The sequence below is a fragment of the Homalodisca vitripennis genome, chromosome 5, assembly GCF_021130785.1.
Source record: "Homalodisca vitripennis isolate AUS2020 chromosome 5, UT_GWSS_2.1, whole genome shotgun sequence".
Classification (NCBI taxonomy): domain Eukaryota; kingdom Metazoa; phylum Arthropoda; class Insecta; order Hemiptera; family Cicadellidae; genus Homalodisca; species Homalodisca vitripennis.
Window position 1 is genome coordinate 7,783,217 of NC_060211.1, and position 26,077 is coordinate 7,809,293.

Sequence of the window (26,077 nt, forward strand, 5' to 3'; positions counted from 1 at the left end):
ACTTAGTAAGTGAACTGTATGTAGTATCACGGTTAATATGCTGTCTGTAGTTCATACAGTGAGTGTAGTGACGGTAGTTGACTTAGTAAGTGAACTGTATGTAGTATCACGGTTAATATGCTGTCTGTAGTTCATACAGTGAGTGTAGTGACGGTAGTTGACTTAGTAAGTGAACTGTATGTAGTATCACGGTTCATATGCTGTCTGTAGTTCATACAGTGAGTGTAGTGCCGGTAGTTGACTTAGTAAGTGAACTGTATGTAGTAACACGGTTAATATGCTGTCTGTAGTTCATACAGTGAGTGTAGTGACGGTAGTTGACTTAGTAAGTGAACTGTATGTAGTAACACGGTTAATATGCTGTCTGTAGTTCATACAGTGAGTGTAGTGCCGGTAGTTGACTTAGTAAGTGAACTGTATGTAGTAACACGGTTAATATGCTGTCTGTAGTTCATACAGTGAGTGTAGTGCCGGTAGTTGACTTAGTAAGTGAACTGTATGTAGTAACACGGTTAATATGCTGTCTGTAGTTCATACAGTGAGTGTAGTGCCGGTAGTTGACTTAGTAAGTGAACTGTATGTAGTAACACGGTTAATATGCTGTCTGTAGTTCATACAGTGAGTGTAGTGCCGGTAGTTGACTTAGTAAGTGAACTGTATGTAGTAACACGGTTAATATGCTGTCTGTAGTTCATACAGTGAGTGTAGTGCCGGTAGTTGACTTAGTAAGTGAACTGTATGTAGTAACACGGTTAATATGCTGTCTGTAGTTCATACAGTGAGTGTAGTGCAGGTGGTTGACTTATTAAGTGAACTGTATGTAGTAACACGGTTAATATGCTGTCTGTAGTTCATACAGTGAGTGTAGTGCCGGTAGTTGACTTAGTAAGTGAACTGTATGTAGTAACAAGGTTAATATGCTGTCTGTAGTTCATACAGTGAGTGTAGTGCAGGTAGTTGACTTAGTAAGTGAACTGTATGTAGTAACAAGGCTAATATGCTGTCTGTAGTTCATACAGTGAGTGTAGTGCAGGTGGTTGACTTAGTAAGTGGACTGTATGTAGTAACACGGTTAATATGCTGTCTGTAGTTCATACAGTGAGTGTAGTGCCGGTAGTTGACTTAGTAAGTGAACTGTATGTAGTAACAAGGTTAATATGCTGTCTGTAGTTCATACAGTGAGTGTAGTGCAGGTGGTTGACTTATTAAGTGAACTGTATGTAGTAACACGGTTAATATGCTGTCTGTAGTTCATACAGTGAGTGCATTGCCGGTAGTTGACTTAGTAAGTGAACTGTATGTAGTAACACGGTTAATATGCTGTCTGTAGTTCATACAGTGAGTGCAGTGCCGGTAGTTGACTTAGTAAGTGAACTGTCTGTAGTAACACAGGTAATGTGCTGTCTGTAGTTCACACAGTGAGTGTAGTGCCGGTAGTTGACTTAGTAAGTGAACTGTCTGTAGTAACACAGGTAATGTGCTGTCTGTAGTTCACACAGTGAGTGTAGTGCCGGTATTTCACTTAGTAAGTGAACTGTCTGTAGTAACACAGGTAATGTGCTGTCTGTAGTTCACACAGTGAGTGTAGTGCCGGTATTTCACTTAGTAAGTGAACTGTATATAGTAACACAGGTAATGTGCTGTCTGTAGTTCACACAGTGAGTGTAGTGCCGGTAGTTGACTTAGTAAGTGAACTGTCTGTAGTAACACAGGTAATGTGCTGTCTGTAGTTCACACAGTGAATGTAGTGCAGGTGGTTGACTTAGTAAGTGAACTGTCTGTAGTAACACAGGTAATGTGCTGTCTGTAGTTCACACAGTGAGTGTAGTGCCGGTATTTCACTTAGTAAGTGAACTGTCTGTAATAACACGGTTAATATGCTGTATGTAGTTCATACAGTGAGTGCAGTGCCGGTAGTTGACTTAGTAAGTGAACTGTATGTAATAACACGGTTAATATGCTGTATGTAGTTCATACAGTGAGTGCAGTGCCGGTAGTTGACTTAGTAAGTGAACTGTATGTAGTAACACGGTTAATATGCTGTATGTAGTTCATACAGTGAGTGCAGTGCCGGTAGTTGACTTAGTAAGTGGACTGTATGTAGTAACACGGTTAATATGCTGTATGCAGTTCATACAGTGAGTGCAGCGCAGGTAGTTGACTTAGTAAGTGAACTGGCTGTAGTAACACGGTTAATATGCTGTCTGTAGTTCATACAGTGAGTGCAGTGCGGGTAGTTGACTTAGTAAGTGAACTGTATGTAGTAACACGGTTAGTATGCTGTCTGTAGTTCATACAGTGAGTGCAGTGCCGGTAGTTGACTTAGTAAGTGAACTGTATGTAGTAACACGGTTAATATGCTGTCTGTAGTTCATACAGTGACTGTAGTGCCGGTAGTTGACTTAGTAAGTGAACTGTATGTAATAACACGGTTAATATGCTGTATGTAGTTCATACAGTGAGTGCAGTGCCGGTAGTTGACTTAGTAAGTGAACTGTATGTAGTAACACGGTTAATATGCTGTATGTAGTTCATACAGTGAGTGCAGTGCCGGTAGTTGACTTAGTAAGTGGACTGTATGTAGTAACACGGTTAATATGCTGTATGCAGTTCATACAGTGAGTGCAGCGCAGGTAGTTGACTTAGTAAGTGAACTGGCTGTAGTAACACGGTTAATATGCTGTCTGTAGTTCATACAGTGAGTGCAGTGCGGGTAGTTGACTTAGTAAGTGAACTGTATGTAGTAACACGGTTAGTATGCTGTCTGTAGTTCATACAGTGAGTGCAGTGCCGGTAGTTGACTTAGTAAGTGAACTGTATGTAGTAACACGGTTAATATGCTGTCTGTAGTTCATACAGTGACTGTAGTGCGGGTAGTTGACTTAGTAAGTGAACTGTATATAGTAACACGGTTAATATGCTGTCTGTAGTTTATACAGTGAGTGTAGTGCCGGTATTTGACTTAGTAAGTGAACTGTATGTAGTAACACGGTTAATATGCTGTCTGTAGTTCATACAGTGAGTGCAGTGCCGGTAGTTGACTTAGTAAGTGGACTGTATGTAGTATCACGGTTAATATGCTGTCTGTAGTTCATACAGTGAGTGTAGTGCCGTAGTTGACTTAGTAAGTGGACTGTATGTAGTAACACGGTTAATATGCTGTCTGTAGTTCATACAGTGAGTGTAGTGCAGGTGGTTGACTTAGTAAGTGAACTGTATGTAGTAACACGGTTAATATGCTGTCTGTAGTTCATACAGTGAGTGTAGTGCTTGTAGTTGACTTAGTAAGTGAACTGTCTCTAGTTCACACGGTCAATAAGCTGGCTGTAGTTCACATAGTGGAGGTAGTAACCACAAAATGCATGAATTATTGATGTAACCATCTACAGAAACTAACCATAAGTATTGATTGAAAATATGGGTGGCTCTGAGGATGAGGTATATCTCATAAGGATAGCAATATACGTGAAATATTAAAGTCTTGTTTTACGTTACTTGGAGTCACAAAGAGAAAATTCTTTGTAGTTTTGGGTCAAGTCCAGGCTCCATTGAGAACTGGAGTCTAGGATTCCTTGAGTTTTTAGTAATACCAATAACGTGAAGAACATTACCAACAGAGAATTATAGATCACAAGCAAAATTGTATTAAAACAATTAGTGTATCTTCGGCTTATATTAGATTTTGAATACTCAACAACGACATGCACACATTATAAACCATAGTTTAATTTAGATTACTAACAGAGCAGACGTCACATATTTCTCTATATTAAATAATATTCAATTTATGATATCAAGTGTAATCTTAATTTTTTAAATCAATTATACATAAACTTCAAAATTTAAGAAAAAGTAACTATGTTTTCAATTTAATTATGTTTGTTTAGGAAGTTGGTACAACGGCTGAAGGTAAGCAATATTAGCTCTTGTGGTAGCAAAATCTCGAACTGTATTTCCAAACCGCTATCAGTTATTATTCAGTAATGCGCCTGTCGACGCCACGCCACAATTCTGCTAAGTGATGAGACCAGATTTATCTCGGTGTCATTCTGGGTTCTGATAACTCGTTTATGGAAATGTGGTAGGCGCAACTGTCTATACATCTTAGCTTTCTATACAACTCAGCATAATATGTTCATCTAGCTTCAAATAGATAGTTAATTATAGAACAGAAAGGTATTGCTGGAAGAGGTGTGCACGATATCTCTAGAAAGAACTGACCTGTAGACTCGAGGGCTGGCACACAGCTACATTGTTATATACGCAATATCGTGTTTAATGACTGTGTATGTCACTCTCTGGTATTTGGAAAAGCGTTAGGGAACATTTTCACATTGATTTTATGGTAAGAATTATGCCAAACAGTCACATAATAAATACATTTTTAAACAACCTAGGTACAATCATATTTCATTATACCACATGGTACAGTAACACATGTAGCCTAACTATCCACAAGGTATGCCGCGAAAAAAGTCATCAGTACAGACTTCAATAGTAGCTATGGCGGGAAAGATTGATTCCTTGTGGATAATGAGTTAAGACAATGAGTTACAGACGACTTTTAAATCTGGAGTCACTTTTTGGATCTCTTCAGACGAACATAACTCTAGATTCTAGGAGCCAACATTCATATAGAAGTAACCTTTCCCACCGTAGCTACTTTATGTGTAGAAAACTCGGTTGCTCCACCGAACTTAGAGATCGTGTCTATCACACGCAGTACGATGAGAATACCTCTTCGTCTATATTACACTGTATCCTTTGGTGTATGTGTCTCTGATATCGAGGACGATGCAACGAGTTCATTTGGAGCTTCTTCGTCGCAGCCTTTTTTGGATCTCTTCTAATAAACATGATTTCAGGAGTCAAGTCTGTAACTGCGTCAGATCCCAGATACTGATCTAAGAGGAAGGTGAGTTGAAGCTCAACCCAACGTTCACATGGAATAAACCCTTCCCACCAAATCTACTTTATGTTTATAATTCAAATGTTTTTTTATATCTCATAACTACTACCTATATGTTACGTACCACTAAATTTCTACTAATATTAAATAATAATATTTCACACAGTATAGTTTCTTAAATAGATTCATATAATAAGAAAAAACTAAAACAAAAATCTCGTTTTAAATATCGAACTACTTTTTGTGGGCTCTGTGCTCTTATGGAGCACAAACCACATGTATGGTTTGTATTTTGTTTAAGTTTACAATATATATTTGAGGTATATGAAAGCCATAAAAGCCCATTTCTTTACAATAATTCAAAGGTAACTAACACATTAAATTACTTATTGATATTGATATTTTTCTTTGCATTACTATTGCCAACAAATAATTATTTTAACAATTTATATTTATTAGTTTATAAAGTTACGATGCTTGATAATGTGTTTTAAAATATTTATTTAAACGTTTGTGATAGATATACATAATTGTCATTCAATTCGAATTTGTAAATTGCCAAAACAATGTGATTGTAATAAAAAGAGCATGTTGGAATTTCCAAAAACGGAATTGAATTATAGAGCCGTTGTCATAATTAAATGAAACAGCGCGGGGTGGCGCGGGGACGAGGCCTGTTGTCGACAGCTGCATTACTGAATTAAAACTGAATCACGCCGTTTGTCACGGAGTGATATAGCGACCGTTGGAATTCTAGCTAATTTTTTATTCCGATGAACAGTTTACACTGAAAAACAGGACCGTTTTTCATAATACTCTGTAAAATATATCTAAATTGTTTTCCCTAATTGGCTACTGTGTCGTTATACAATATTCCAAAGAGTTATATTTAAAATATTATTTTAATTACTAATAAGAATTTCTTTATTAAATTCATACCCTTACAATTCATTCAATATTAATAACTTCCACATCTAAATTTTATTTCATGCTTACTTCGAGTCGCTGCAGTAATGTTATTCAGCAATCGGAGTCTATACAAAAAGTGAACTAACCAAAGCTAGGGCTGAGTGTGAAAACTAGTCATTACATAACGTACACTAATCCCTTTACACAACATGAAACCACTATTCACGTGATGACAACGAAATGATCCAAGACAGGTATAGAACAGGCGTGGATCAATGTAGGCGTACGCTTGGTTCCGATGTAGCGCTGTGTCGTGAGAAATGAATCAATCTATTGTCCTACTTAACGAAGGTTCTATATAAAAGTGAGTTATTAGTATACTCAGGATTTGATATCGGGTATCTGGAACACCCTCCATATGTCATTTTATATGGAGAGGAAAAGGCAAGATCAATCTCTTCTTGTTATAATAATATGTACTAATGACAGATAGACACAACGTAGAACCCGTTAGAACGTAAATTACTTTGCTGCCCTTATGCTATTCTCATTTCATTTGACCCCAAAATAACATTATTCCCTGGATAGAGAGGAATCCATTCCCAAATTTGGACCTTTCTACTGTCGCACGGATAGAGAGACAGACAAATATAAGATGCGCACGTTGAGTCCTTAGTAAACAGTGTTTAGAACAGTAAACCAAAGTTTGAGAAACGTTTAAATGCCTTTTATTACGTAACACGCTTCTTCTAGTAACATATTAACATATTGGTATGTCTTTCTTACCATTGACTTTTAATTTTTGGTGATCTGAAGGTATAATTAGAACGGTTGAGCAGATTTCTTCACAGTGATATGAAAACGTAGTGCAAATGTAAATAATAATAATTAATATTTATTGATTATTAAAATTTAACATTACTAAAATATGTTTCATTATTTTATTTTGCATAAAATATAAGTAATATAAATAGAAAACTTGTTCAAAATAAACTCAGTATTTTATACAACGCATATAATTCGATAGCAAATTAAGAGAACTCGAATAGTATTAGCGGAAAACAACTCATAAATCCTTTTTAGCAACTTGATGAAATTTAAACACGAATTTATCTAATCTTTTTTTCTTGTTGTTGTTTAACTAAGGAATATTTGTTAATATTGCGTAACTACAGGTACCAAAAAGTGGTTAAAAAATAAGGCAACTTGAACTGAATCTGTTATTAATTTTGCAGAATGTACATCTGTTATATTTGAGGTAGAAACTACCTCTTTCTTAACCTCTATTCTGATTACATTCCAATTCATAGACATTGTTTTTAGAATTCATAATGTTGTTATTAAACCAATTAGTTTACTTTAAAATTACTTTAAGTCTTCTTTCAAATCCTTCATTAGTGTATTAGTGTCTGCACTTTTATTAAATTTAAAGCTTTGTTCCAATTGGCTAATTTCATTTTTATAAGCATAATCTTCTTAGTCAACCCATTTATTAGTATTGAACTCTTTTATCTTATCCATAATTATTGGACGATAATTTTTAAAAGTTGCACAGGTATATTTCCAGAAGAACCTGATTCTTTATCTCTACTGGTGATTGATAAACTTCCAAAAAAGATTCCAGATTTAATGCTCTAAAAAGGGTACCGGTATCAGTATTATTTATTGTACTTTTTCGGAAATATATTTTTGATACACATTAAATAGTGGCGCATCATGGTCTGATATGTGCGTTTGAGGCCTTATCTGTGGCATATTTTACCATGAATATTTGTTAAAACATTATCTATTGTTGTTTGTTATTCTGCGGTAACCCTTGTATGAAAGTCTACTTTATATACTAAGCCAAAATATGCTAAACTCCGTTTTAATGGAGAGTGTAACCGTCTGCTCTTAGACTCTGTTGTTTATCTATGAGATACAAGTTGACAAGAGTGATTTAATTGAATGTTTCGGACAGGTAAGACAAGAGCGACGCTACAAGCGGTGGCTTAATTGGACTTCTCACGACAACCGATTACGGATTTAACTATTCGAATGAATCTAATCGAACTATCTCATCTGTAATTTAACAAATATTCAACAATTTCGATCTGTTGTTTTGGTTAAACTATTTTAAAATGTATCGTGCCATACCACATAATGTTTTAGAACCTAAGTTTGATGACAATCCTTTCACAACTAAGTGCTTTTATTACTACTATTCCAATTAATGAAACGCATGCAAATTTTATTTTAGTTTCATTTTAAAAAAGAATTAAACGTCAATAGGTGTGCAAAACGCGCCGACGATATATAATAAGGGAGAAACTGAGAAAATAAATATATAACGTCAAACACAGAGGTGGTATATTATTATTAGGACCTAGCAATGATAAACCAGATATAATAATGAAATCACTATATTTTCCATGTTTACTGGACTGGAATATTTCCATTAAACTGATTGAATTTTCAATAATCTTGCTTGATTTGACTTGCAACAGACGGCAAATGTATTATAGTTGTGAACTGTCCACAGTGTTCGTAGTTTAAATCATTTTAAAAATGTCAAAAAAATAGCCTAAAAATGCACCGAAGAAAGCCTGTGTAACTAAGTGTAATTGGTATTTAATTACTTACTAATCTAATATCTATTATATGTTATAAGAGACTATAACACGACGTTTCGAGGATTAAGATATACACACAGGAGCAATATCACTTTAGATCATTCTCTCCAGTCTGGACTGAATTGCAGTTCGAGTGTGACGTATCTGTGCTCTCTATTCCTGTGCAGTGACATCGCTTGGGTTCAATCTCTCCAGTCTGGATTTCATGCACTTCGGGCGTGACGTGTCTGTGCTCTCCATTGCTGTGCAGTGACATCGCTTGGGTTCAATCTCTTCAGTCTGGACTTCATGCACTTCGGGCGTGACGTATCTGTGCTCTCTATTCCTGTGCAGTGACATCGCTTGGGATCAATCTCTCCAGTCTGGATTTCATGCACTTCGGGCGTGACGTATCTGTGCTCTCTATTCCTGTGCAGTGACATCGGTTGGGATCACTCTCTCCAGTCTGGGTTTCATGCACTTCGGGCGTGACGTATCTGTGCACTCTATTCCTGTGCAGTGACATCGCTTGGGATCACTCTCTCCAGTCTGGATTTCATGCACTTCGGGCGTGACGTATCTGTGCTCTCTATTCCTGTGCAGTGACATCGCTTGGGTTCAATCTCTCCAGTCTGGATTTCATGCACTTCGGGCGTGACGTGTCTGTTCTCTCCATTGCTGTGCAGTGACATCGCTTGGGTTCACTCTCTCCAGTATGGATTTCATGCACTTCGGGCGTGACGTGTCTGTGCTCTCCATTGTTGTGCAGTGACATCGCTTGGGTTCAATCTCTTCAGTCTGGACTTCATGCACTTCGGGCGTGACGTATCTGTGCACTCTATTCCTGTGCAGTGGCACCGGTTGGGTTCACTCTCTCCAGTCTGGGTTTCATGCACTTCGGGCGTGACGTGTCTGTGCTCTCCATTGTTGTGCAGTGACATCGCTTGGGTTCAATCTCTTCAGTCTGGACTTCATGCACTTCGGGCGTGACGTATCTGTGCACTCTATTCCTGTGCAGTGGCACCGGTTGGGTTCACTCTCTCCAGTCTGGGTTTTCATGCACTTCGGGCGTGACGTGTCTGTGCTCTCCATTGCTGTGCAGTGACATCGCTTGGGTTCAATCTCTTCAGTCTGGACTTCATGCACTTCGGGCGTGACGTATCTGTGCACTCTATTCCTGTGCAGTGGCACCGGTTGGGTTCACTCTCTCCAGTCTGGATTTCATGCACTTCGGGCGTGACGTATCTGTGCACTCTATTCCTGTGCAGTGGCACCGGTTGGGTTCACTCTCTCCAGTCTGGATTTCATGCACTTCGGGCGTGACGTATCTGTGCACTCTATTCCTGTGCAGTGACATCGCTTGGGTTCACCCTCTCCAGTCAGGATTTCATGCACTTCGGGCGTGACGTATCTGTGCACTCTATTCCTGTGCAGTGGCACCGGTTGGGTTCACCCTCTCCAGTCTGGATTTCATGCACTTCGGGCGTGACGTATCTGTGCACTCTATTCCTGTGCAGTGGCACCGGTTGGGTTCAATCTCTCCAGTCTGGACTTCATGCACTTCGGGCGTGACGTATCTGTGCACTCTATTCCTGTGCAGTGGCACCGGTTGGGTTCACTCTCTCCAGTCTGGACTTCATGCACTTCGGGCGTGACGTATCTGTGCACTCTATTCCTGTGCAGTGGCACCGGTTGAGTTCACTCTCTCCAGTCTGGACTTCATGCACTTCGGGCGTGACGTATCTGTGCACTCTATTCCTGTGCAGTGGCACCGGTTGGGTTCACCCTCTCCAGTCTGGACTTCATGCACTTCGGGCGTGACGTATCTGTGCACTCTATTCCTGTGCAGTGGCACCGGTTGGGTTCACTCTCTCCAGTCTGGACTTCATGCACTTCGGGCGTGACGTATCTGTGCACTCTATTCCTGTGCAGTGGCACCGGTTGAGTTCAATCTCTCCAGTCTGGATTTCATGCACTTCGGGCGTGACGTGTCTGTGCTCTCCATTGCTGTGCAGTGACATCGCTTGGGTTCACTCTCTCCAGTCTGGACTTCATGCACTTCGGGCGTGACGTATCTGTGCTCTCCATTGCTGTGCAGTGACACCGGCTTGGGTTCACTCTCTCCAGTCTGGACTTCATGCACTTCGGGCGTGACGTATCTGTGCACTCTATTCCTGTGCAGTGGCACCGGTTGGGTTCACTCTCTCCAGTCTGGGTTTCATGCACTTCGGGCGTGACGTATCTGTGCACTCTATTCCTGTGCAGTGGCACCGGTTGAGTTCAATCTCTCCAGTCTGGATTTCATGCACTTCGGGCGTGACGTGTCTGTGCTCTCCATTGCTGTGCAGTGACATCGCTTGGGTTCACTCTCTCCAGTCTGGACTTCATGCACTTCGGGCGTGACGTGTCTGTGCTCTCCATTGCTGTGCAGTGACATCGCTTGGGTTCAATCTCTCCAGTCTGGATTTCATGCACTTCGGGCGTGACGTGTCTGTGCTCTCCATTGCTGTGCAGTGACATCGCTTGGGTTCACTCTCTCCAGTCTGGACTTCATGCACTTCGGGCGTGACGTATCTGTGCACTCTATTCCTGTGCAGTGGCACCGGTTGGGATCACTCTCTCCAGTCTGGGTTTCATGCACTTCGGGCGTGACGTATCTGTGCACTCTATTCCTGTGCAGTGGCACCGGTTGGGTTCACTCTCTCCAGTCTGGGTTTCATGCACTTCGGGCGTGACGTATCTGTGCACTCTATTCCTGTGCAGTGGCACCGGTTGAGTTCAATCTCTCCAGTCTGGATTTCATGCACTTCGGGCGTGACGTGTCTGTGCACTCCATTGCTGTGCAGTGACATCGGTTGGGATCACTCTCTCCAGTCTGGACTTTATGCACTTCGGGCGTGACGTGTTTGTGCTCTTGACTTCTATCCAGTGACATCGTTAACAATAAACATCGTTAGTTTTTAATGTCTTAGGGATTTTGCACCCAAAGAAGAGGGCAGATCTTAGACCTCGAAAAGCAGTGTTATACTTTTTTAACATACAATGATGGCAAATGCCCAAAATCCTATTATTCTACCGTCGTCAATAACAAACTTAAAACAAAGATCTGATATATCTTTCGCACACACTTGTACTGCCAAAGTACTACCTCGTCACACTGTATTATTCTTTTCCTTAGTTATCTCTTGATCAGTGTTAGTATTAAAACTTTTTAAACCGTTATTTATTTATTAGATTAAATACTTAACATACTAAGTTTTGACTGTTCCTCAACCCAGAACAAGTGGCATAATACACGAACAAAAAATATACTTAGTATCTTAGTTACGTAAATAAATATGAAATAAATGTTAAATAAACATGTACAGACTCCTAAAGTGGTAAATCTCAGACTTCATATTATATTAAAAACTATACATTTTATTTTGATTGTGAAATAAGGATTTTTGTGTAGTTTTGGAATATCCAGTTGTTGTCAATCACATGTTAAAGACCTCGTCGCGACAACACGTTGACGTAGTAAGTTGTCAAAGCGTTCATGTGTGACAGATATGTGTGGAAAAACTCGTGTCCAACATATGAGTGACCTACATCGATTAGATACTCAACACCTGTGCGGAGCAATATATTTCTAAAAAAAAAAAAAAACGCACAACAAAACAATTGCAGTTATATAACATTTATACTGATTACAACACGACAAAGTTGAATAATAAATTCAGTCTTTCATACAAGTTTAAAGTTTATAGTCTTGAACATTTAATGTCCTTGCAAAAAATCGTGTTATTGGTGAAAGAGATTGGGCATAGCAAATGTTAAACAGTTTTGTGATTCTTGAATCAATGGAACCAAACTTGCACATACTTCGGGCTAAAGTTCGACCAAACAAGATTTACCGCTGAACTAATGAAGCTCGACTGTGATCCTATTTGTAAACTTCTGGAGCTGAGACGATCCACATCCAGGATCTCATCCGCTAAGTCAAGGAGACTTATAGCACTTCACTTACTGAGATAGCGTTCACAAGATTAAGTCTCTAAATATTGCGTATTAACAGTAATCAAGGTCTATTTCATCTTGTGAGAGTATTTCAGAGAATATTGCACGTAAATAACTGGGAGCAGTGCCTCCAGCTGGGTCATGTACTTAAGTGAGGTTCATTCATCATCCAACATTGTACGATACAGTGGGAGAACTCCATCTTCCCTCCATTGTTCTGACAGGACTAAGACCTATTGCCACTTACTTGTAGCAGCTAACATAAACGAGCTTTTTAGATATTGTTGACGCTAGTAACATTAAGGAATCCTTAGTTTAAACAGTATACTTACGAATCAATCCGAATTAAATATGTAATTATATGATTAAAGTTTTAAACACGAAACTAAACAAAAAAGACTATTAATGTTTCCAGTAAAATTATTTTTTATTTCAGTTATACATACACCACAGCAACAGTTTAGTTTAGTTTAGTTTTTGTTTTAGTTACATTATACTAAACATTACGGAGTATACTAAACATTACGGAGTATACTAAACATTACGGAGTATACTAAACATTACGGAGTATACTAAACATTACGGAGTATACTAAACATTACGGAGTATACTAAACATTACGGAGTATACTAAACATTACGGAGTATACTAAACATTACGGAGTATACTAAACATTCCGCCTAACCATTCACGATTTCATTGTTGTGACTTATACAAATATGTTGGATTTCATCCCAAACAAAATACAAGAATTTGGCTTACTTCATTTTAATCAATACTATATTAAATACAGCAATATTCGTAGAAAATGCAATTTGAAAAGTTTAATTTTTTTAAGTATTAAATAACGTATTATAATTTATTTTGAAATATGTTATTGTTATATGTTGTCTACTAGCGGTTAATTCATCGAAAATAACAAATATAAATATAAAACTTTAGATCAATATTATTTTTGCTCTTTTAAGGTAGTATAATAGATCCGTATAGGTTAACTACCTAAATAATATACCATGCATTTGTCAAATAGTAGGCTATTAAAAATCATTACACTGTGTGAACTTTTATATTAACCTCAGATATTACCTATTATAATAGGACTGCCTAAATCTATAATATTACCTCTTCACATAGATTACACTATATTTTGTAGTCTGGGTTCTCTGGTGTCGTAACTATGTAAAGCATTTTGAGCTTCTCCGTCACTCACTTTTTGTGAATCACTTCAGACGAACATGACTCCAGATTCCAGGAGTCAAGTCTGTGACAGCACCAGATTACATAAGCTGCACTAAAAGGAAAGTGAACCAGAGCTATAAACTCAACATTCACTCTGATTCAACCCTCTCCACCGTAGCTACGTTTTGTGCATTAATCCCGTACTGCAGATTTCTCTCCTACGGCGTAAACTAACATTAAATTAAGTAGAAACGTGCTGGCTATTTGTTTATGTTGTGTAAATACAACAGTAACGGTTCAGCGAAGTGTTGATAACAACAAAAGGTAAACTAAGCGAATTCCGATAGCAATCACATGGGCCCCGGGGCGTGCCCTGCACAGTCAATTTCTGTACCTGTACCGGTGTTGTGCTGTGTCTGACTACTTTCTCTTATTTACTTTTAAATATGATTTTATTTATATAATAAGATTCAGGTCGTACAACTAAAAATCTGTTTAATAAACCAAAGTAATTTTTATTTAAAATAAATTATTAAACATAAACCCATCCGTATGGTTTGCTTCTGTTTCGATTTTCTCAACAGGCGTTAATAATTTACAACTAAGAGAAATTTGTATCTACTTTAAATATCTAGTAACTCTCCTGTAGACCAAGAAATAATATTCATATGGTTAAAGCTATACAAGTTAAATAAAAACAAGTGAGCAAATAGCATACACAATAAAAATATTGATGTTAAACAATTTGTTTACAAACTTTTGATATTCAAACGTTCATATATCCAGATACATGTTATTTTGACCTTCATAATAGCATTACACATCGTCACAACATACTCAATTACATAACATGCTTAGGAGTGGGAAGGGTCAACGAATTTTTGTTCCAACTTTTTTTCAAATAAATTTTTATTCCACAGTTAATAAATCAAATAGTAGCAAAATATCCCGCAGCATCACACCAATTTCGTAATGCATTTTAATATTATTAACGCCTATTAATTAGAAAATCGATAACAGAAGCAAACCATACGTTTTAATCACTACTATTTTAATTATTATAAAGTTATATATCTTATATATAATAAAAAAATCTTGAGTCACGATGTATCGTTGCCAATAAAACTCCAAAACGACTGAAAAACCAATTTTCAATCAAATTTCACATGTATCCGTTAATTTAGTCTAAACTTTAAGAAGATAGGATAGTTATTATCTGAATTTATTTCGCTTATGTCGGTGGAATATAAACGAATAAAATGAAGAAAGTTTATTCCAAAGCGCCTGCACATTATACACCTGCAATAATTACGAGATAGAATACGGATACGTTTATTAAACAGTTGAACACTATTTGAAGGCGCTACTTAAGTTATGATGTAATAATTGTCTAAACTAAAAATTATTATTGGTTGAACTTAAAGGTTGAGAGGTATGACCACTTTGTAATAAAATACATTATGCATGTACAATACATTTTTGACACTATTTTCTTGATCGGTGGACATCCAAGGTAAAACCTCTACATCGGGGTATGGAAATATTAATTTACTTCAACCAGAAATGCTCATACGCGGGCAAAAACTTACGAAAAGCGTGCGAAGACTCGCGGGATAACAGCTAGTATATATATATACTAAGTTGATATATATATGTCACACACACACCACACAAAACGCGCCACCAGCTGACCCCACACCACGCGCGCGCGCGCGTGTGTGTGTGTGCTGTGTGTTGTTGTGAGTGTGGTTAGTAGTGTGTGTGTGTGTGTGTGTGTGTGTGTGTGTGTGTGGTGTGTGTGTGTGTGTTTCACAGTTCACAGTTCACAGTTTCACAAACTCTTTATTCATTTTAAATATTTAAGTCACAATACATTGTCCCAATTGCACACCCATGCATAGGTGCGTGCGGGAACCTTAAACTAAATAATTAATTATGTTCCATTTACTGCTGGCACTTGCTGCTTTCTTGTTATGATATGTTAAAATTTTTTTTTAATATAAAAATAAAAATTATAGCCCTAGTTTTCCACAATGCAATCAATAACATTTCTCTGTTTTACCAGTTTTTCAATAATTACATTTGGTTACTGAAACAAGAACAAAAAAACTATATTTTACCTTAGTTCGCCACAACACAACCGCATAACATACACATGCATTATACGCATTTGCATACACATACATATGGCACTACAAACAAATAACCAATTATATAAACCTATGAGGAATTTACAACGTATATAAACTGTGTAGAATGTATAACAATGTAAACTATGAGAATGAATAACAATATAAACTATGAAAATGTATAACAATATAAAATTAGTAGAATGTATAACCATATAATAATAACATAAAATTAACAATTAAATAATAACCAACAAATATGTACACAACCAATAAAATTAACAAACAATCAATCTAAACAGACAATTAATCTTAATATGTAGTATACAGACAACTTTGGGATAACAATATAAAAAAAAAAAAAAACTAACTTAAATATAACAAAATTATAAAAAAAAAAAAAAAAAAACAAAAAACCAAAATAAAACTACAAATAGAATGATCACAATTTTTTTTTTTTTCAAACATATAACCGACTCATAGACTTATATATGAAAGCATATGGTAACCTAACACTATACAAATGGAATCACATTTTTATTCAGGGATGTTGTCGGTAAATAAACGATATTGCTTTTCATTTTTGACCTTAGCTTTTTTCAAAATTTTAAATTCATTGCCGCAATCCACATAATGAAAGACGGTTAAATAAATCTTGGACCCAGGTAGCATAATCTTGACGGATTTAGAAGTACTTGTAGGTAAAAAAAGGTGTTTCCCAATTGGTAAAAATTGAGCACTGCGGGGTTAGGTCCTGTTTGCAGTTTCTAATGTTTAAATTTGATTTTATGTAATTTTTATGGATATGCATTAACGAACAAAGGTTTTATACACGTGATTAAAGTTTAATAAATGTTTTTTTTCTTTGAAAATAAAACTCATTCTATCCATCTCTTCCTAATCCCAATTATTAATACGCAATGCCATGACTCTGTGCCATTATAATTGGCTGCAAGTAGGACACATTAGTTGTGTGTGTGTGTGTGTGTGTGTGTGTGTGTGTGGTGTGGTGTGTTGTGATGTGGGTGTGATGTGTGTGTGTGTGTGTGTGTGTGTGTGTGTGTGTGTGTGGTGTGTGTGTGTGAGTTGTGTGTGTGTGTGTGTGTTGTGTGTGGTGGTGTGGTTGTGTGTGTGTGTGTGTGTGTGTGCGTGTGGTGTGTGTGGTGTGTGTGTGTGTGTTGTGTGTGTGACATATGTGAAAGAAAACGGCCCAAATACAAAAAAATTTAATCGTAAAAAAGTGAGGGCTCTGTGAGGTGTAATTGGTAAGCACATTCACCCGGCACACATTGATCCGGGTTCGGAGTCCCGGCGGAGGCAAGTATCTTTTTGCGATACAATGTTTTATCTGAAATTAAATTAGCTATGCTATGCCATTATATACAGTTTAATGGATATATATATATATATATATATAGTATATATATAAGATTGTAACAAACCCCATCTAACAAGTTGTCTTTTGACAGAAGTAGGCTTTCACATTTAAAGCCACACACAATTAAGTAGGCTTTGTTTATTGGGTTATCATTAAAAGTTGGCTGATATATATTTTATTTGCCTTTATTCAAATGAACAAATTTCCCAAACATATTTTACCAGACAGTTTCGAAACACTGTACTAAAAGTGTACATCTTAATGCTGTTCTTTAATTACATAAAAGTTTCCTAAAATGACTCATCTTAAAAAATACGCCACTTTTACTGTATCAACCTTAAAATACACTATTTATAATCTTGAGGAGTTAACATTGTAATTAATTCTGTTATACGTTATAATTGCACATTTCTAGATAGCATTTTTGTGTTTACAAATTTGCACGTGATAAATTTTTAAACAAAAAACTTAAAATATGTTTTACAATTATCAAAATCTTATGTTCCACGGTGCAAGCTAATTTATTTTCATGTCGAAAACAAAACCCATTTACTTATATATAAAAGTGGTGAACTCTCCTTTGACATAAACAAATGGCTGTGTGTGTGTGGTGTGTGTGTGTGTATGTGGTGTGTGTGTGTGTGTGTGTGTGTGGGTTGTGTGTGTGTGTGTGTGTGTGTGTGCGTGCGTGCGTGCGTGCGTGCGTGCGTGCGTGCGTGCGTGCGTGCGTGCGTGCGTGCGTGCGTGCGTGCGTGCGTGCGTGCGTGCGTGCGTGCGTGCGTGCGTGCGTGCGTGCGTGCGTGCGTGCGTGCGTGCGTGCGTGCGTGCGTGCGTGCGTGCGTGCGTGCGTGCGTGCGTGCGTGCGTGCGTGCGTGCGTGCGTGCGTGCGTGCGTGCGTGCGTGCGTGCGTGCGTGCGTGCGTGCGTGCGTGCGTGCGTGCGTGTGCGTGCGTGCGTGCGTGCGTGCGTGCGTGCGTGCGTGCGTGCGTGCGTGCGTGCGTGCGTGCGTGCGTGCGTGCGTGCGTGCGTGCGTGCGTGCGTGCGTGCGTGCGTGCGTGCGTGCGTGCGTGCGTGCGTGCGTGCGTGCGTGCGTGCGTGCGTGCGTGCGTGCGTGCGTGCGTGCGTGCGTGCGTGCGTGCGTGCGTGCGTGCGTGCGTGCGTGCGTGCGTGCGTGCGTGCGTGCGTGCGTGCGTGCGTGCGTGCGTGCGTGCGTGCGTGCGTGCGTGCGTGCGTGCGTGCGTGCGTGCGTGCGTGCGTGCGTGCGTGCGTGCGTGCGTGCGTGCGTGCGTGCGTGCGTGCGTGCGTGCGTGCGTGCGTGCGTGCGTGCGTGCGTGCGTGCGTGCGTGCGTGCGTGCGTGCGTGCGTGCGTGCGTGCGTGCGTGCGTGCGTGCGTGCGTGCGTGCGTGCGTGCGTGCGTGCGTGCGTGCGTGCGTGCGTGCGTGCGTGCGTGCGTGCGTGCGTGCGTGCGTGTGTGTGTGTGTGTGTGTGTGTGACATATGTGAAAGAAACGGCCAAATACAAAAAATTTAATCGTAAAAAGTGAGGGCTCTGTGGTGTAATTGGTAGCACATTCACCCGGCAAGTGAGAGATCCGGGTTCGAGTCCCGGCGGAGCAAGTACTTTTTGCGATACAATGTTTATTGAAATTAAATTAGGCTATTGCCACTTATACAAATTTAATGAATATATATATATATATATATATATATATATATATATAAGATTGTAACAAAACCCATCTAACAAGTTGTCTTTTGACAGAAGTAGGCTTCTCAGACCTATGTATATATATCATTAAAAGTTGGCTTATATATATTTGCCTTTACTCAAAGAACAAATTCCCAAAATATTACCAGACAGTTCGTAAACACTGTATAACGAGTAAATCTTACTGTTCTTTATTACATAAAGTTCCTAAATGACTCATAAAAATACGCACTTTTACAACTTAAAATACACTTTTATAATCTTGAGGAGTTATATTGTAATAATTCTGTTATAGTTATAATTGCACATTTCTATAGCATTTTTGTGCTTACAATTTGCACGTAAATTTTTAACAAAAACTAAAAATGTTAAAATTATCAAAACTTATGTTCACGGTGCAAGCTATTTATTTTCATGTCGAAACAAACCATTACTTATATATAAAAGTGGTGAACTCTCTTTGACATAAACAAATGGTGTGATAGAAAGGTTGACTTGTGACTTTGGTGAGAGGTATTGTACATCATTACTCAAAACATCAACCCACCGCACCATTTCTCAAGATAAGTCTAAATCCGTTGAGAACTAAGAAAATATCTAGAGTACAAAAATTGATAATTGTTTCGTAAGAAACGGCAAACGCTAAAATACTTACTGACAGACTACAACTTCTGTCAAATTTGGTCACGCTGAAAATCTTATTTTTACTTTTAGGATCTTTTTATAGTCGTCGTTTATTTCGTAGTTTCATTTACCTAATTTGTCTTGTCAGTAACAGATAATGACTTGTATAGAAATAACAAAAATGTGTAGGAAACTTGAAATTTGCATGATTGATTTTTATTAGCTTAGAGTTTATTTCAAGGCATTTAATTTTTTCCAGCTGTTGCGTATTTCTGTAACTCTTTCAGTTAGATTGGTCAGACAAAGATAAATAATATTGAACATACACTTTTACAAGAAAAACTAAATTTATTTTATATAATTAAATTGACCGAAAAATATATTACAGTAATTTTACTAACACTTAGAATTACAAATGTTAAAACCCATATATCTCTGATCAGCTTATTTTAAACAAGATATGTGGTAAAAATTTCACTACTGTAGGACCTTCCTGAGCTGAAAAAGTGGTATCAAAATATTAAAAGTTTTAGAGGTTTTCAAAAGAAACAAAAGTACATCTATGTGCCCGTTTAATAATGGTCAAACTCTTTTCCAAAAGCTACTTGTCGGTCAAGCCCCAAAATATGGGCTTAATTTCAGTTACAATGTCTTTTGAGATGTCAAATCAAATCAAATCAAATCAGCTTTATTGCAGCGACAATATTACACTGTATAGCAAACGTCACAAAATTTTAATCTAAAATTTTTTTACATTCATGCCACAAAATTCTCATTTACACATACAATTTTACACTTATGCACCTTTCATCCTTCGCCAATATATCCCACTTTAAACAGCAGAATCAGTCATGTAATTGGGCGGTCTCCCAGTGAAATGCCAAAAACTCCCCTGCATTATAAAATGCTTGTGACAACCAAGAGATGTTTAAGGCGCCTTTTGAACGCCTTGGGCGTTGGGGAATTTTTTATTGAATTTGGCAGTCTGTTAATAAAATTAATACCTGCCTGCGAGGGCAGGTGTTCAAAAACCACTGTTCTGTGGCTTTGCAGTTCGTAGTAATTCTCTACCTCGTGTCTCATGCGTATGTATGTCCCGGCCTCTGGTTAAGGCACACTGTATACATACAAAACAAAAGTGGTTTCTAAAATGTACAGACACGGGAGAGTTAACAGCTGTAATTCCTTAAAAGCTTGCCTGCACGACTCTCTGAATTTTATTTTTGCAATTATTCGAATAGCTTTTTTTTGGAGTTTGAATGCTCTCTGAAACTGAGAGCTTGCGCACGCTCCCCACAGGACCACTCCGTAAGACAAAATGGGGGTAAATTAAGCCATAATACGCCGTTATCAGTACCTGACTTGGGCAGTATTTTGCTAAGGATCTCAAGACATAAATGCCTGAGGAAATTTTTGCGCAAAACATGATTGATGTGTTCATTTCAAGTCAACCCTCGATCAAGGTGTATTCCTAGGAATTTTGAAGAGAGGACTTCTTCCAGTGTGGAATCAGCTAACAAGACGGCAGATCCACAATGGTTGCTACATCGCGCAAGGCAAAATTTAAAACGTTGGATTTTGAGGAGTTTGTTGTGAGATTGAGGCTTTGGAAGTATTGTACACAGTTATTGATGTCAACAAAGGCCTGTTGTTCCAACACTTCACTTGATCTTGCACTAAAACAGATAGTCGTATCATCAGCATACTGCAACTAGTCCTCCATGCAGAAAGTGATGATCCTATGTCGTTGACATAAAGCAGGGAAAAGCACAGGACTGAGAATGGATCCCTGGGGAACACCGTACCTCAGTTCTATTGGTTTTGACAATTGATTTGATATTTGGACAACTTGGGGATCTATGACTTAGAAATGAGCTAAGCCATTTAAGGGGCACGCCTCTGATGCCATGGGACCCAAGTCTGTCGAGCAGTATGCTATGGTCAACACAGTCGAATGCTTTGGACAAGTCTAAGAACACACTCATTGTGTGGTTCCGACATTCTATTCCCTCTACAAATCATATCGACAAGACTCACTACTGCGTCTGTCGTCGATTTGCCCTTTTCTGATCCAAATTGTTCATATGAGAGCTGACTGTATTTGTCCAAAAATTGAAGCATTCTTATGAGAAAAAGCTTTTCAAAAATTTTGCTCAATACTGGCAAAATTGAGACAGGCCGATAGTTATTGATTGAAAATTGATCGTCTTTTTTGAAAATTGGAACAACTTTTGCAATTTTCAGGAGGGAGGGGAAAACTCCTGTTTGGAATGAAGAATTTACCAATTTGTTTTTAAAGGTCTCACAAATGCTTGCAGCATTGTTTGATGAGCCATGTGGACATTAGATTAAGATCATTTGACTTTTTGGCTGGGAGCTGCTGAATAATTCGGTGAAGCTCATCCTCAGTGACAGGCGTCAGCAACATTGAGGCTGCTGGACTCTGTCTTCGCGAGGGACGTACTTGCGGTTCAGACGGCCGAGGACTTTGCCCAACAGCAACGGATGCGAAAAATTCGTTTTAAACTGATTGGCAACCTCAGTTCCATCCTCCACAAGTATATTCCCATTTTTTAATTTTGATTTGTTTTTTTAACTTTTGTTTTATTATTAATGATGTCCCAAGTTGTTTTTGAAATATTTTTAGAATATAGAATAGATTTGGAGACATCGTATGCTTTCGCAGCTTGGATCACTTTCCTGTAAAATTTTTTTTGTATTTTTTTGAAGAATGTTTTGAAATTTTCATTACAAGTACGTTTGTTAATTTCAGAGAAAAATTTCACTTTTCTCTCTCGAGACCAGAATACCTTTTGTGATCCATCTGTTTTTTGACGTTTTTTTCGCAAATATTAATCGTTTTTGTAGGGCAGCATGTGTTAATATGGAAATTTAGGACGTCGTTAAATATTTTGAACTGCTGCTCTACAGATTGAGAAGAGTGAAGGAAACTCCACTTTTCTGTTGACAGGGAAGTGTTGAGGTGAGCGATGTTTTCTGGCCTTGTGTCTCTTATTGTTTGGTTAATTTTGGGCTCCCTTTCAAGTTTCATTCCACTGACGACAGCTTCTTGCCCGTAGTGGTCAGATATAGCTGTGTTTACCACAGACACCGCGACACTTGGATGGTTGGTGATGATGTTGTCGATAGCTGATTGGGTTGTAGCCGTCACTCTCGTCGGAGTTTTGACTAACAACTCCAGGTCGAATGACCTAAGTAAATCAACTAATCGAACTGTGGAATAGTGTGTGTTGTCCAACGCGTCAATGTTAAAATCCCCCATCACGACCATATTCCTGATGTTGATCAATCAGGTCTGTCAGTAATTGTTCGAATTTTGAGAAAAAATATCTTCGTTTCCACTGGGAGACCTATATACATGTAGAAATGATTTTTATGTTCATATTGTGTTTGATATAATAAAGATTGTTTATGTTCGCACCAGGTGCCATTGACCAGAACCATAAACAAAAAAAGTGCTATGACATAGTTTATTAAAAAAATATTTTTATGTTTCAATTGAGATAGAACAAAAAATAATATACCATTTTTAAAAGACATTTCAGCCCTCTCAGGGATATATACTTCAATGACGCTCTGCCAAATCCCATGGATAATCATGCACCTTCACCGAACTCCTCTAGCGAGAATTCGTTAACACTCAGCCAATTTGAATGAGTAAATTAATATTAGTATTAGAGTTTGAATCTGATATTTTTAAATTTTCTACAAGCTAGATTGAAAGTCTTTGAAAAGTTCGATTAACGTTGAGAGATCTTGGCTAGATTATTATTTAAACCAAACAACTCGTAAACAGCGTAAATACGAGAAGAATGTTTTACTGTTTTTCCTTAATTTCCTGAAACAAACAACTCCGTTTTAATGGAGAGTGTTAACCGTCAGTCAGCTCGTAGACTCGCTTGTTTATCTATGAGATAAGAGTGATTTAATTGCATGTTTCAGACAGGTAAGGCGAGCACTGCGCTGGCGGCGGTGATTTAATTACTTAGCACGGAAGTAGATTTCGGATTAAATTGTTTCGAATGAGTCGAACCGAATTCAAAACATTCGCTATTAACTGTAATTTAATTGTTCGTATAGTATGTTTATTAATTACTATAACCGTAATAACGGAGATAATAGGCTCTCCCTTTAGAAATGGAAATTTTAAAGGCTAGTTTAATTTTTCTATTTTTTATTTTATTTTTCGACTTGTAAAGTCTCGTGCATCAATCAGACTGTCGTATCAAAAGTTAATGTCTTCGGGCCAGGACGCGCGCGACCACCGCTACACCGCGTCATGGCACCGTTTGTGTCCTGGCTGTCCTGGCTAACAATGTAGACAACACTTCTTTTACCTTAGAGTCCTCCTCAGATACAAGTTATAAAAGTTACATACATTTTAATTGAGACGACCAAAAACTAACCATCAAGGTATAATTAAAGTAGGTATTTTCAGAAATTAAACCATTCTTATAAATAGTTGATTATACGAATTTAATATTTACTCGTATATCTTGATATAAATCAAATTTAATAGCAAAACATTTTCTAAGCACAATCTCGAGAACGGCCAAATAGGGTAATTCTTTCTGCAGAATATTCGATGAAATTCGAGGAAGGTTTACATGAAGAGAAAGATTTGAAAAGATACCTGAAATATTGTAGAATTAAAGATGGCAATGTTTTTATAATCTCAATGTAACTAGCATTAAACAGCTGTGACACTTTCAGCTGGAGTTCATCAAAGGAGCTGAAACATTTGTTTACATTTCAATTTCAAAACATATTAAGTATATTATATTATTTTATAAGTGGTGTAATGCAGATAGCAAAGAAACATCTGCATTATATATATATATATATATATATATATATATATATATATATATATATATATATATAATGTGTATATATATATATATATATACTATCTTTACTTGTACTGTCAGTAAATAAATTTAAACGTATAATTCATTGGAAATGCTATCTAAACACTGTTATAAAAATTAATAAGCTTAAATTGTTTGGCACTTGTTTATGTTTAAGGAACATAATATCAAAAGTCATTGAAAATTGTATTGAACTTGAATAAGACAAAGTATAACATGTTATTTATTATATTTATCTATTTTAATTTCATTTGAAAGTTATTTTAGATACATTATATAAATATTTACTCGTAAAAAGATAAATTTTTGGGGTGAAAGAGATTTATTTAAAAGAAGGAAATTTTGTAAACAATTTATAACTTTGAGAATAAATTAAAGTAAATATGAACGAACTATTACTGTAAAAAACTTCTTCGTCTTTTAAATTAAATATCCGGTGTATTAGGAATAACTTTCTTTAGTTTAATTTCCGTCGAAGAACTTTCGGCCATTATATAACAAAAGTGTGACAACGACATTTCATATATAATTTTATTTTATCTATATTTTACAATATATTTTCATAGCATAATACAAATTTATATAACTGATAAACAAAACTCTAATGAAAATTATTTAACACGACTCAAATCAATATTTTAAACCCATGAGCCTCCACCATCGTTTTATTCCATGTAAATTTCGGTTACATTAATAAAGGAAATTAAACGTTAATAGGTATGCACAATTTACCCGAAAGTATATTCAGGATGGAAATGTGAAATATGCAATGTCAAACACAGAAATAATATATTATTATTCGGACTTTGTAATGGCAAACTGGATATACTAATTAAATGAATTATACTCACCAAGTTTACTGGACTGGAATGTTTCGATTACACTGATTGAATTATCTATAAACTCGTTTGTTTTGAAATCCAATTGATTATAATATGTTATAAATTTGTAAACTGCGCCCACAATTTCTAGCTTCAAATTAATCCTGATTGTGATCCTATAAATGCGAAAATTCCTTTGTTTGTTTGTTTTCCTCTCGCGCATAAACTATTCAACTGATTGTGCTGAAATTTTACATGGCTACTCTTACGGTCCCTGAGATGAATATAGGCCTATTTTGGTTTCGAAAATCCCTCCGGACTACGCCCCACTGGTCTTTAGAGTAGCGAAAGTCCCATCTTAGTCTCTAAAGTTGCCATTTTAGATTTCCATCAACTATCCACCTTACAAAATGCCCTAAAACATAAAATGGTCAGAATTTTACACTGAAGACTTTCCTTCGAAGCAGTCGGCAAGAACTATGCTGGATGTAAGTTCTCTGGACTGTGCTTTTGAACTGATGTACCAATTCCAGCTCTAAATGTTCTAAGATATAGACAATATTTTGCACTTTATAAAGAAAAAAACTAGTAGTGTCGTTGTTAATATACTTTTAACTGTACAGTGTTATCGAATATTAAGTATTAGATACTAAAATGCAATGTTACTATCTAACTTTTACTACAAATTTGAAGAATTATGTAAAATCCATTCAATTCACTTTGCACAGAATTATGCTTCTGATCTATATCTTCTTCTGAGTATATTTTCTTGATCGGGAAACAAGGCAAAATCAAGCATGGAACAAAACATACTAAGAACGAAGTTAATTACAACGGCCATGAATATAAAAAAGGGAAATAATTCCCTCGAGCCAGGAGTATTCATGCAGGTGCAAAACCTATGAAATTACTTGCAAAGCCGCATTTAACTGCAAGTAAC